The sequence below is a fragment of the Eurytemora carolleeae genome, unplaced genomic scaffold (assembly GCF_000591075.1).
Source record: "Eurytemora carolleeae unplaced genomic scaffold, Eaff_2.0 scaffold1453, whole genome shotgun sequence".
NCBI classification, from domain to species: Eukaryota; Metazoa; Arthropoda; class Copepoda; order Calanoida; family Temoridae; genus Eurytemora; species Eurytemora carolleeae.
In genome coordinates, this window is record NW_019397342.1 from 33,725 (window position 1) to 47,453 (window position 13,729).

General features: G+C 30.5%; 1 long non-coding RNA gene across 1 annotated transcript; it reads left to right on the forward strand.

Annotated features, from left to right (window-relative positions):
• The first annotated feature begins 20 nt into the window (after positions 1-20).
• Positions 21-2,020, forward strand: LOC111713633 (uncharacterized). Its single transcript, XR_002767752.1, has 2 exons — positions 21-104; positions 277-2,020. It is a non-coding gene; the product is annotated as an uncharacterized LOC111713633 (long non-coding RNA).
• Positions 2,021-13,729: the final 11,709 nt, after the last annotated feature.

The window sequence follows — 13,729 nt, forward strand, 5'->3', positions numbered from 1 at the left end:
TTCTATAATACTCTCCGTTCTAGCTTCAGTTGTTAGGTAGGTGTTATTTATCTAGTTCTATAGAACAGTTCTATAATACTCTCCGTTCTAGCTTCAGTTGTTAGGTAGGTGTTATTTATCTAGTTCTATAGATCAGTTCGATAATACTCTCTATTCTAGCTTCAGTTGTTAGGTAGGTGTTATTTATCTAGTTCTATTGAACAGTTCTTTTAATCTTTTAGTTCTGGTTCAAGTTTTTCCTTTGTTTTTATTTCTAATGCTTATTTTATTATCCAGGGAGAAGAAAGTAGAAGAAGTTAATGGACATGCAAAGATGAACGGAGCGAGGAACGGACATAAGCTTCATATCAGTTAGCTCTTCAGCACTAGTTAGTTGTACAGCACGATAGTTAGCTGTACAGCACTTGAATAAGCTGTACACTGTACAGCCCTATAGTTAGCTGTACAGCACTCATTTCTACCGTACAGCAAGCAGTACATTAGCAAACAACTGTACACAAGGGCATATTTGTAAAAAAAAAACTAGTTACTCAAAATTTCAAGCGTTACAATGTCTTAAGTCTTTACATAAACAACAGTAACAATATCAATGTATCAGAGTTTAATTCCTAATTTTGACTATTTTGCCGTACTGGTATTAAATAATTCAACTGAAAACTTAGGGCCCCCCCCCCTTTTTATAACTTTGTTTAGTATGTGTTATTTTTAATTTTTCTTATTTTTTGTTTTTTTATGATATCATCAAAAAAATGAATTATGAAATGTTCTTAATATTTTGCCATAATTTCGACGGTTGGAATCGCCACGAAAAGTAATCGTGAAATTGCGTATCTTTTAACGTATTAGGCGTCCTATTAATCTTACCGAATTTAGAATGGCTTCATCTCCTTAACTTTTAAACAGGTTTTTCAATCTGTTAACTGATACAATAACTAAAATATGAACTGTTTATAAAATCAAATAAGTTTTGCAATCTGTTAACTGATATAATAACTAAAATACGAACTGTTTATAAAATCAAATAAGTTTTGCAATCTGTTAATTGATATAATAACTAAAATATGAACTGTTTGTAAAATCAAATAAGTTTTGCAATCTGTTAACTGATATAATAACTAAAATACGAACTGTTTATAAAATCAAATAAGTTTTGCAATCTGTTAATTGATATAATAACTAAAATATGAACTGTTTGTAAAATCAAATAAGTTTTGCAATCTGTTAATTGATATAATAACTAAAATACGAACTGTTTGCAAAATCAAATAAGTTTTGCAGATTTAATAACTAAAATACGAACTGTTTATAAAATCAAATAAGTTTTGCAATCTGTTAACTGATTTAATAACTAAAATACGAACTGTTTGTAAAATCAAATAAGTTTTGCAATCTGTTAATTGATTTAATAACTAAAATATGAACTGTTCATAAAATCAAAAAACTTTTGCAATCTGTTAACTGATATAACAACTAAAATACGAACTGTTTGCAAAATCAAATAAGTTTTGCAATCTGTTATCTGTAAAGCAAAATTTTGTCCTAAAAGAAAATACCAGTCAAAACTGGCCGAAATTCGTTTTTTGTTCGTTTATTAGATTTATCTTTTGTCAGGGTCAATATATGGTATTGTGGAACCTTTTAAAAAAACTTTAAAAGAAACAAATACGTTAGATTTCTCGTTATATGTCCATATTTTAGATATTTAAATCTTTTAACATATAAAAAAGAAATCCAAAAAATTAAAGATTTACAGCCATTCAGAAATTGAGAGGATTTAAATGTTGTAATTCATTACGAGAAAAATAATTTGGGAAATGATGTGCAGTAATTTTCCGGTAATTTTATAGATTGAGCAATAAACTTCAGAATTGGACCATAAATAATGTTATTTTTTATTTTTTTTTCCTGTATCCAACCATAGTATGATCCCCTAAAAACCATATGTTAGTGTTTTGTGATATTTAGATAGGATTTTAAATTTTCTTGTTTATTCTATTGAAATACATTTGTTAAACCCTTTTTTCAACATTTATCTTCGGATGCTCGTAGTTCTAATCTATAATGGAATGAAAGGTTAACATTCAATCGTCGACCTACTTTTTCTATGTCTGTATTTCATAATCCTTATAATAATTATCACAATATTCTCTTAGTCCTGGCATTTCCGAAATGTGGTCTGCCTTTTTATTTTGCTTTACAAATTTAGAATTTCAATTTATTTAATAAAACGAAAATTGTTAAAATCTTTACTAAATTCTTCATATTTTCAGTAATATTAAAGACATAAAAAATTAATAGGCAAACCACAATTTGGAAATATCAAGACTAGGATTATTTTCTGATTATCAACTCTCGAATTTAATTCTAAAAGTTTTTAGTCATAAAAATAAATTCTGTGAAATAAGATCAAATTTTTGTCTTGAATTAAAAAATGAAGATTTGATTATGACTTGGCATAGAAGTTTGTGTCTAATTTAGAACACATACCATGATACTGGTCTGATTCCAGCCCATGGCATGATACTGGTACTATCTGATTCCAGCCCATGGCATGATACTGGTACTATCTGATTCCAGTACATGGCATGATACTGGTATTATCTGATTCCAGCATATGGCATACTGTTACTATCTGATTCTAGCTCTTGGCATGATACTGGTACTATCTGATTCCAGCACATGGCATGATACTGGTACTATCTGATTCCAGCCCATGGGATGATACTGGTATTATCTGATTCCAGCCCTTAACATGATACTGGTATTATCTGATTCCAGTCCATTGGATGATACTGGTACTATCTGATTCCAGCACATGGCATGATACTGGTACTATCTGATTGCAGTACATGGGATGATACTGGTACTGGTACAAATAACAAAATTTAGCAATTATATAAAATTTAAAATAAATATGTAAAATATTGGATGAGTTGGAGAACACCCTCAGGGTACGGAAGAATATGTTCCAAAATAAAGTGCTTCCCTGAAAACTTATTTTCGTTCTTTCAATCTAAGAACTATTGTGTAAATTTTAATTTTAAGGTCTGATAACTCCTAAAACTGTTCATGGCAAATTTGTATATCTTCATGGTTGTACAATCGTCAATCCTTCTAACATATTATCCTTAAACGAAGGAAGAAAGACGACAATCATTTCACTATTTTCTGGTTGTCGTTGAATATTGTAGAAACAGCATCTAATACTTAAACGTTTTTCTTATTTATTTCATAATTTTCTCAAACATTAACTTGTATTTCAACAAAAATAATTTTACAATACATTTTTTTGCAAGGCATATATCTAAAACGGTTGAACATTTTCAAGCTCAAGACCCATTTTAATTATTTCATTTCTTGCGAAAATATATATATACCGTACCACATTTATATTTTTTTTTTTGGTTTTTTCTTGATTATTAAATCCGACATGAAATAAATTTACAGTCTAAACAAATATATCTATACTAAAGTTTATACTTGACACCCAAATTCCGGTAACAATCTTGGATTTTTGTTGTTACTTTAAATTATAACAATAGAAACTTTTACGAAAATCCAACATAAAAAGTCTAGACTTAGAAGTTGTAAAAACAATCCTAGGAATTTTTCCGTGGTTCCTTCGAGTCCTCGAATCGAAATTTAAAGAAAACCAGTCGAGGGGTTCGGGATTTATATGAATGATCGGACGTACTTAACAAACAAACAGATAAACAGATACTTCTACTTTTAATATATGAGTTATATGGTTTACAGGGTTATCCATAGTCAAGTTTTTAAGACAATGGCACAACACAAAACGTTGGGGTGTACGACTTTTAATTAATCTTGAGCAGAACAAAATAATAGAAAGACTTTGATAACAAATTGGAAATAGATTTATTGATATTTCGTTTTTATTTGTATGCGTGAGCTTGTGCCCACAACCCTTATCCAAAAATAAATTATTAAAGTTAAAAGAATATATGAGTTATAGTTACACCGGTATGGTATAGCCCGCAAAAGTGCGTAATTAAAATAAACTTTTGAAGAATTTTACATACAGTATGTGACGCGTTTTTGCACTTTTGGCCCGATTGCCGGTGTCCTTTCTAGCGGATTCTAATATCTTGGAGTTTCGACAGTCTGGATTCCAACCTGGTTTTCTCTAACTTTGAAAACTGCGGTTTTCAGTCCTCGCACTTTTTCGATAACGTCGTTCTTTTTCTGGGTCAGCTTTCTCTTGGAATACTCGAGAATTTTCTGATTTTGGGCAAATTTGACCAAATACAGAGTAAAGGATTAGATTGAAGGGAATATGGCTCTGGTCTACATAGCGGAGAAGGATGAGAGGCACCGCCAGACATATCGTGGAAACCACTGTCATAATCACAGATTTCATGTTTACAATGTTCTTCATGGTATCGGAGCTTTTGGCTTCACTCTGAGCACTGACAAAAAATAGAATCATGGTACAATTTTATTTTAAATTATATCCGTCAAATTAAAGTTGTAAAAATAATTTGAAAATGTTTAACTTTATTTTTGACATTTCTAGATTAAGTTTGCATCCTTCCGTTGTTTTATTTTTATTTTGTATCGACATTTTCCCTGTCTCAATAGCGCATTGTTTCGACATGTATCCCTTAACCAGTAGTCGATCATATGTATACAAATTTGGCAAAAAGGTTTACAAGGTGTCCTTTAAAACATCCCTTTTTAAGATAACTTTTTTTAGATTGGATTCTATTTATTCCTAACGGAGTGGTGTTTTCTCAGATAATGTTTCCCGTATGAGTATGGTCCAACAGTCAGTATGAGACAGATGCACCCGAGGAAGAGAGAGGCGAGAATATGATAATTAATAGTTAGAGATCCGTCCAGACTAGTGAAGAAGGTCATCTGGGGGGATACATAACCTTAAACAAAATATTGATGCATTGTAAACAATCTATAAAAAGTTTTAGTTGAAACCAACTGAATTATTTTAACAGTTGGAAATCCCTAGTTTAACTATTGGAAATTCCAAGTTTAACTATTGGAAATTCCAAGTTTAACTATTGGAAATTCCTAGTTTAACTATTCTTATAAGAAACAAAAATAAGTTTGTCTTAACGAGTTTTTTATGTATATTAAGTAAAAAGATATTAATGTTGACTAAGAACAGTTACTCTGCATGGTGCCATATTAAGTCTTAAAGGGAGTGTTCGCGAAAAATGAAAGGGGGTATAGGCTTAATGCGATAAAAAAGCGCTTTTGATCGCTACTAATCTTCCTTCTATCTGTTGCGTCTATTTGGTGAACATTTTTAAAGACGTCTCATACCGAAGAACGTAGCGACCATACAAATTGAGAAAATTGCAACATACGACTTTCACCGTAAAAAAATCAATTTAATTTCAAACAAATCATTCAGATATTACAACCTATAGTCATCGATTATCTTTCGCCACATTTGTATATATTTGATATATCATACTAGTTTTGATTTTGTTTTTTAAAATAATATTTAGCTTACAACTTGTTTACGAACATTCCTGGAAAATATGAAAATGTCGTCTTCATTACCAAAAATCCTCGAAACAGGAATAAATGTTTTTTTAATTAACTCTCATATCATAACAATTAAAACATATTATGAAGAAAACAACTATATATAAATGTGGCGAAAGATAATCGATGACTATAGGTTGTAATATCTGAATGATTTGTTTGAAATTAAATTGATTTTTTTACGGTGAAAGTCGTATGTTGCAATTTTCTCAATTTGTATGGTCGCTACGTTCTTCGGTATGAGACGTCTTTAAAAATGTTCACCTTATAGACGCAACAGATAGAAGTAAGATTAGTAGCGATCAAAAGCGCTTTTTTATCGCATTAAGCCTATACCCCCTTTCATTTTTCGCGAACACTACCTTTAAAACAGCAACAGTCGTAATTTAAATTCTATCAAATATAGAAACTGCTTTAGAGTTTATCTGGGAGGGGTGAAATTGAGTTTTCTCTAAGTTTAATTTAAGTTTATGAGTCTAGTATTGAGTAATTAATCTACACTCTACCTACAGGGTGTCCCAATACACTTGGGAATCAAGTGATTTGCATGAAAATTCTTATCTTGGGATTTCCAAAATGTGGCGACATTGAACCTTTAAAATTTACTAGAAAGACATTGATCAAGTTTTTATCAATTCAGTTTTTCTGCTAGTTTTTTTTGCCAATTTAAAAAAGGAAAAGACCCCTCTTTTCAGTACACACCTCCTGCTCTCTATAAACTATCTCAGAAAAATCTAGTTCCCATATTTATTGGGACACCCTGTACCTGTACATATATACAGTATACACCTCCTGCTCTCTATAAACTATCTCAGAGAAATCTAGTTCTCATATTTATTGGGACACCCTGTACCTGTATATATATACAGTATACACCTCCTACTCTCTATAAACTATCTCAGAGAAATCAAGTTCCCATATTTATTGGGACACCCTGTACACCATAGTTTGAGTAGAAGTAAATATTTCCATTTACTGATAGCACTGCTTGAAAGATTCATAACTCTGATTGGATAATGAAATAGATAGAAATATTTCTATTGGTTCAGAATAAACATCAAACACATGACTGAACCCTGATTGGATGAGGCGCTGATGGACTCGGCATACTGTGTGTACCTGTATATATAACCAAATACCCCGGACAACCGGTCACCAGAGCAGCGACGACAAGCTGAACTTTAAGTAGATCACGGGACAGCTTTTCTGGTTCGAATTCAATCATCTTCTCAAACTGAGGAAACATATGTAAATCCATTTTAAATGCTGGCACACTGTGAAAGACTAATTTTTCATAATGCTATTGGGGTTCTTAAATTTTTTCAAATTTTTAAAAAAATTTTTTTGTTTTTTTCCAAAAATTATAAATTTTTAACAAATTAGGATCCAAAATTACATGTTATTTTCCGAATATTTTGAAAATTTAAACAAGTAATCGTAAAATTAACCAGTTATAACCAAACAAATTTAAATAAATGTTCTTTTTAGGAGATATCGGCAACACTCTGTATCGCAAAATAATAACATTATTTGATAACTTAACATCTCAACTCAAACAACCAAAGGATGGCCATTCTAGGTAATAATCTGAAGAGAACGCTAACTTTCAATCAGGGGCGGATACAGGATTTAAGTGAGGGGGGGGGGGCAAGATTTTTAGGGAAAAAAATTAATAATTAGGGAAAAAAAATCGTTTTTTTGACTTAAAAGACTCGAAAAGAGTCAAAATTAATGACTAAAGACTAAAAAACTAGATTTTTAAATTTTAGGAACAAAATTAAAGTATTAGAACAGGAATTTAGGAACAATTAAAAAATTGTTCAGGAATTAGGAACAAAAATAAAGGATTAGGACAGGAATTTAGGAACAATTAAAAGATTGTTCAGGAATTAGGAACAAAATTAAAGGATTCGGACAGGGATTTAGGAACAATAAAAAGATTGTTCAGGAATTAGGAACAAAAATAAAGGATTAGGACAGGGATTTAGGAACAATAAACAGATTGTTCAGGAATTAGGGACAAAAATATAGGGTTAGGACAGGGATTTAAGGTGGGTCGGACACAGGAACAGGAACAATAATAGGAACATTAGCAATTTAAGAACAAAAAGAAATTACTAGTTATACTTAAATGCATGAAAATTAGGAACAATATTACAATTTTGATAAATGAGTATTGATTAAGGAACATTACTAGATAGAACAATATTATAACTTAGATTACAAATTTCTAATTCTAAATTTATCGTTAACAATAACATTTATCAAATTGGGAACATTTTTTGCCTCAAAATCTCAGGGGGGGGGGGCTACGCCCCTCCCTTAATCTGTCAGGGGGGCGAATGTCCTCCCGCCCCCCCCCCTTGTATCCGCACCTGCTTTTAATATTGAAGATTAAATACGGCGAGTTTAAGTCATAAACCTTCAATGTTTCAATCTGCTGGACAATCCTGTACTTTCGAGTAAGGGATGCATAAGGTTTGATAAACTTAGCCGTAAAAACATCCAGAAGTAATTCTGTGCCAGCCTGTATTTTTCAAAATGTGTAATCTTTAATCAATAAACTCAATCATAAATTTTTTATTAAATATTTTTTTTCGGAGGAGGGGGATTATTTTGGGGGGTTGATTAAATATTTACCTTAATGATCATGAGAAGTCTACAGATTGAAACTGTTGTTGAGATTCCGAATGCAAGGTTGGCTAAGAAGAATATTGCAATCTCCAGTATATAGGCTAACCAGAAGGGAAGGAGAAAGACTGAAGTCCACATAACCCCACAGCACTACAATGTATGAATAAGATTTTCAATTTATTAGGTTTATTAGGTGACCGGCAATGCAATGTTGGTGGAACTGAGAATGCAGTTTTGTTAAGGAATTTATTTTTTAGAATTCATTTGAGACCTATCGGACGTTTTTACAGTGCATAGTTCCGCAAGAGCCCAAATTCAATATTTAAAATCCTCATTGATTGTCCATTTTAGAGGGATAACTTTGAGAATCGGGGTTTAAAAAAATTATTGATTAGCAACGACGAAAAATGTAACAAAAGTTCTAAAGTAAACTAATTGGATATTTAGGAACATACTACTCAATAGAAATTTATCAATAAATCAATGTTAGAAGCAATTATTTCATAATCATATCATTACTGAATATTTCAAACTCTTTACAAGTTCCTTTAAATTCTTCAAATGTCGTCTTTTCCATAAAAGTTTCAGAAAATGTTTGTGAACAATGAGACATTACAGAAACTAATAGCTTAATAAGATTAGTTAATTAGTTGTATATTAGTTTACTGTCGAATTTTTGTTACATTTTTCGTGGTTGTCATTGAATAATTTAAAAAACCCGATTCTCAAAATCATCTCTCCAAAATGTACAATCTATGAGGATTTTAAAGATTGAATTTTCGCTTTTGCTGAACAAATATGCACCTTAAAAACGTCTGATAGTTCTCAAATGAAAATTACTGTACAACAACACGTTCTCAGTTCAACTACCATAAAATGCCGGTCACTCCCTTTAAAAAGCCGGAGCCCGTTAGCATAATAAGCTTAGTTTTTTTGCTGATCTTTCTGTTGTTTACCTTTCTTGCATTTTGAAATAAAAGCATTGAAACATTTTAATTACCACGTTCCCAACATTTAAAAAAATCTAAATTTTTCAACTAAATATAATAGTTGCCACGCAAATGTTGGGCCTGATCGGTTTAGCCGTTTATTCGATACAAACAAACAAACAGACAGACAAGCCAAATATATTTGTACTAAATTGTTTGTTAGTATGTCCGATCATAACTCATGAACCAATTTGCCTCAAAGGTTGAATTATGAACTTGGTAGAACCACGGGAATGTTCTTAGCTTGGTCTAAAAATTCCAAGTTTGGAAGGTTGATTTTTACAAAGAAAGATTGGTTTCCAGGAAAAGCTCTAGGTTATCAAGGTTGTAAATAATGAAACATACAGGGTTGGTTACTCACAAAGGTTTAAACTGTAATGACAACCTTCTCCAAATCTAACGGTTTCAAGATTGAACTTAAAATGGGGTCTACTATAATAATTGCATGCAATAAAGAAACCGTGTACAGCTAGCTGTAATTGGAGTGATGAATGACTAAAATGATAAATATGTTATGAAATGAGTAATGATCACTATCGCCTATTTTTGCATAATTACTTTTTTGTAACACTATAATTATATATATATATATATATATATATACATATATATATATATATTCGAAGTATCTAAACAAATTTAAGCTACAGCATTAATATATACATGTAATATATCTTTGTGTGTATATAAATCTTTATAATAATAAAGAAAAAGGATGAAAGAAATTTTGTGCGGTCGTTTCTGAAGTCTTATCCTTTTGGGTAACCCTGTATAATCTAACGGGTTGAATAAATTTTAGCTTACATAACCCTTATCAATCGTCAATAATAAACTAATATGAACTCTCAAGTATTAGAGAAGAATATTATTAACTAGCTATGAAGGTCAAAGATTCTAAACCCTTTTATTAGCTATGACCCCCCTCCTCCCCCACCCAAAAAAAATAAACATAATAATTCCAGTTGAATATTCAACGAACATTATTTTTTTTTAAATAATCCGATTGGTTTTAAATTGCATAAATTACCAAGATTGTAACAAAAAGATTAAAAGCTTCGACCAGGAAGCAGTTGAGGATGAGAATGATGTTCAACTTGAGATAAGGAAGAGATCGCCTGTAACCCCGGATTGCCCCAGCAGTAAGGTTGGAAACAATGAGAACGAGAAACATAAAGAAGAAGACGAAGATATTGAAGTGTTCAAACATATTGATTTCTTTGGTCAAATCTAAAATGACTCTTCCTTAGATAATTATATTATACTATATTATATTTATAGATTTTATAAATAACTAATTAATTAGAAAAAGGTGTACAACGCTTATTAGACAGAAATTACTGAAAATGAAAAATATTACAAGATTCAGTAAGCTGCCATGACATTGCATATTCTGATGATTTAAAAATTTGTTGCTAAAGTTTTAGAAAGATTACAGCTTCATAATTTACATTTTTCTCTTCGTGAATTAAATTAAATTCTATTTTTTAAAAATAAATTATGATTTATTAATAATGTATATTATTTATTTGAAGAAAAAATAAGTAGTAAGCTTAACTATTAAATTTTCCTAAAATTTTTATAAACGCAGAATTCCACATATTGCACATTATCAATTGTATTCCTTGTTTATACATTAACAAGCGAATAAGTTAGACGCTTTTTAAAGATTGACATAAATTAGTGAAATAAAACACTTTATAACTTTAGAATAAACACAACGTTTTTCAATTCAAGTTTTTTAAATCAGATAAAGTTAACGTTTTCAAGCAGGAGTTGAAATCTTACATCAAACTTTCTAAACCATATATCTTTGCAATCTAAGGGAATAAACCTTTGATATTTCAAACTTTGGTTTTAGATTTTAAAGAATTAGTATTCTTGAACATCAGAGTTCAGGTCGCAAAGATATGTGGTTTAGTTTAGGACAAATGTTCGGTTCCTTTCCGGCAAATAAGAAAACGAGTTTTTTTTTCACATACTCTGATTTTAAATCCATATATGTTTGCAACCAGATGTTGTAGATCTTAGATATGTCAAACTATGAATTCTGTTAGACTAGATAATCTAATTTTAAAATATCAAAGTTTTATACCATTAGGTGGCAAATATTAGGAAATTTTAGTTTGTGGCAAGAACTCGTTTCGTTTTTTTTTTAAATCCAAGTTAATCCCTGTGCTAAAGTTTTTTGAAATATAATATATGACTTTAAGTTTTGTCCTCTCGTGGAGGACTTTACCCCAATACGACTAGCAGATGAATGAGAGGTTTTTACGTTAGCAGATATCAATCTTGTATATTAAAGTAATTTCCTAGACCTTTCTTAATTCTCCTTTATACCTCACTCTATTTTTTTCTAGTAAAACAGAGGATTAAAGAATATTAATATTTTAAGAAAATCACATATTTTAAATAAAAGCTTTTATATTTCGTATCCGTTATTTTCATTCCTTTTTTACTCTTATCATAATTCCAGATTAAAGTTTTCCAAATATGACTAAAATAAAAGCTCCAAATTAAAAAACCTTAATATTTCGTCGCTATTTCTTCAGCAACACGCAAATAACTGACTAACTAAATTCTTTTTTAAAACATGCTGAACAACTAATTAAATAGCACGTCAGAAACCTAAGATCTTTTTTAAAAGGTGCTGAACAACTATTTAAATAGCACGTCAGGAAGCCAAGTTCTTCTATAAACCGTGCTAAACAACTAGTTGAATAGCACGTCAGGAAGCCAAGTTCTTTTCTAAAACGTGCTAAACAACTAGTTGAATAGCACGTCAGGAAGTCAAGTTCTTCTATATACCGTGCTGAATAACTAGTTAAATAGCACGTCAGGAAGTCAAGTTCTTCTATATACCGTGCTAAACAACTAATTAAATAGTACTATAAGGGCATGAGAATGCACTGGACGAGGTAATTTTGGATATATCAATATTTACGGTCCTTTAACTTCTATTTAAAATCATTTGTTCATATAAAATATTGCAAATATATATATCACTAGATATCTAAAAATATTTTTTCGATTTTATATTTTTACAAATAGTAATGTTTATTGGCAACAAACATGATTGTCAACCCGAACTAGAGAAGAAAGAGATACTACTGGCTCGACTTTTTAATCTTGTAGCTTCTGTAGTTTTTAATCTTGTAGCTTCTGTAGTTTTTAATCTTGTAGCTTCTGTAGTTTTTAATCTTGTAGCTTCTGTAGTTTTTAATCTTGTAGCTTCTGTAGTTTTTAATCTTGTAGCTTCTGTAGTTTTTAATCTTGTAGCTTCTGTAGTTTTTTCTTCACGCATTAGTATGAGAAAAGGAAATATTTCCGTGGTTACATATTAATTAGTTCTTCTCAGATAGATAGATAAAAATCTAATATGACGTAACTGATTTAAGAGGCTAGAGTGAGGCTAGGTTTTAACATTGGAGCGCATCGAGAGTAAGCTACCTTATTATACAACCTTAGGTATTTCAAACTGTGAATTTTGTCACATAAAATAATTTTAGTTTGAAATATCAAGGGCTTACACCATTAGATTACAAAGACATATGGATTATAAAATCGGAGTTTGTGGAAAAGACTCAATTCCTTAGCATCAGAACCTAGCTTTATTGAAAGGAATATGTAAAAATTTGCATTAGCAAAAAATTACGACCGTGCCAAGAGCTTGTTTGATAAAAAATGTTATCCACGAAAAATAATCTTACTTCTATCTGTTGCGTCTATAAAGAGAAAATTGTTAAAAACGACTCACACCGAAGAACGTTATAGCGTATATACAAATTCAGAAAGTTGCAACATTCAACTCGGATCGTAAACTCAATTTAATTCCAAAGAAATCATTCAGTTATTACAACCAATAGTAATCGATTGTTTTTCGACGCATTCGTATATAGTTAATATTACATATTTTTTTATTTTGTTTTTTAAAATAATATTTCGCTGGCGCTGGATTTTCGAACAATCCTGGGAAATATGAAAATGTCATCTTCATTATAAAAAAATCAGATCATAAAAGATAAAAAAAATATTATGAAATATAAACTATATACGAATGCGTCGAAAAATTATCAATGATTATTGGTTGTAATATCTAAATGATTTGTTTGAAATTAAATTGAGTTTTTTACGATCCGAGTTGAATGTTGCAACTTTCTGAATTTGTATGGACGCTACGTTCTTCGGTGTGAGTCGTTTTTCAGAATGTTCTCCTGATAGACGCAACAGATAGATGTGAGATTAGTAGTAATCAAATTATTCAAAAGCGCTTATTTTTCGCCGTAAGCCTATACCCTCCTTAATTTTTCGCGAACACTCTCTTTAACTCGCATAGAGATTAATTGGTCTCTCATTGGTTTATATCTCTGATTGCCAAATCTCTAGAGCTTAAACAAAATTATAAAGCAGAAAAATATAAAAATAAAAAACAAGGAGTTTATTGGGTTGGAGGATGGTAATAGTTTAAATAAGCATAAAAATTGATTTAAGGAACTAAATTTTTGCAACTTTGATTTTCTAATCCAAATATCTTTGCATGTTAATGTCGAGGTTCTTTGATATTTCGAACTGTTAAC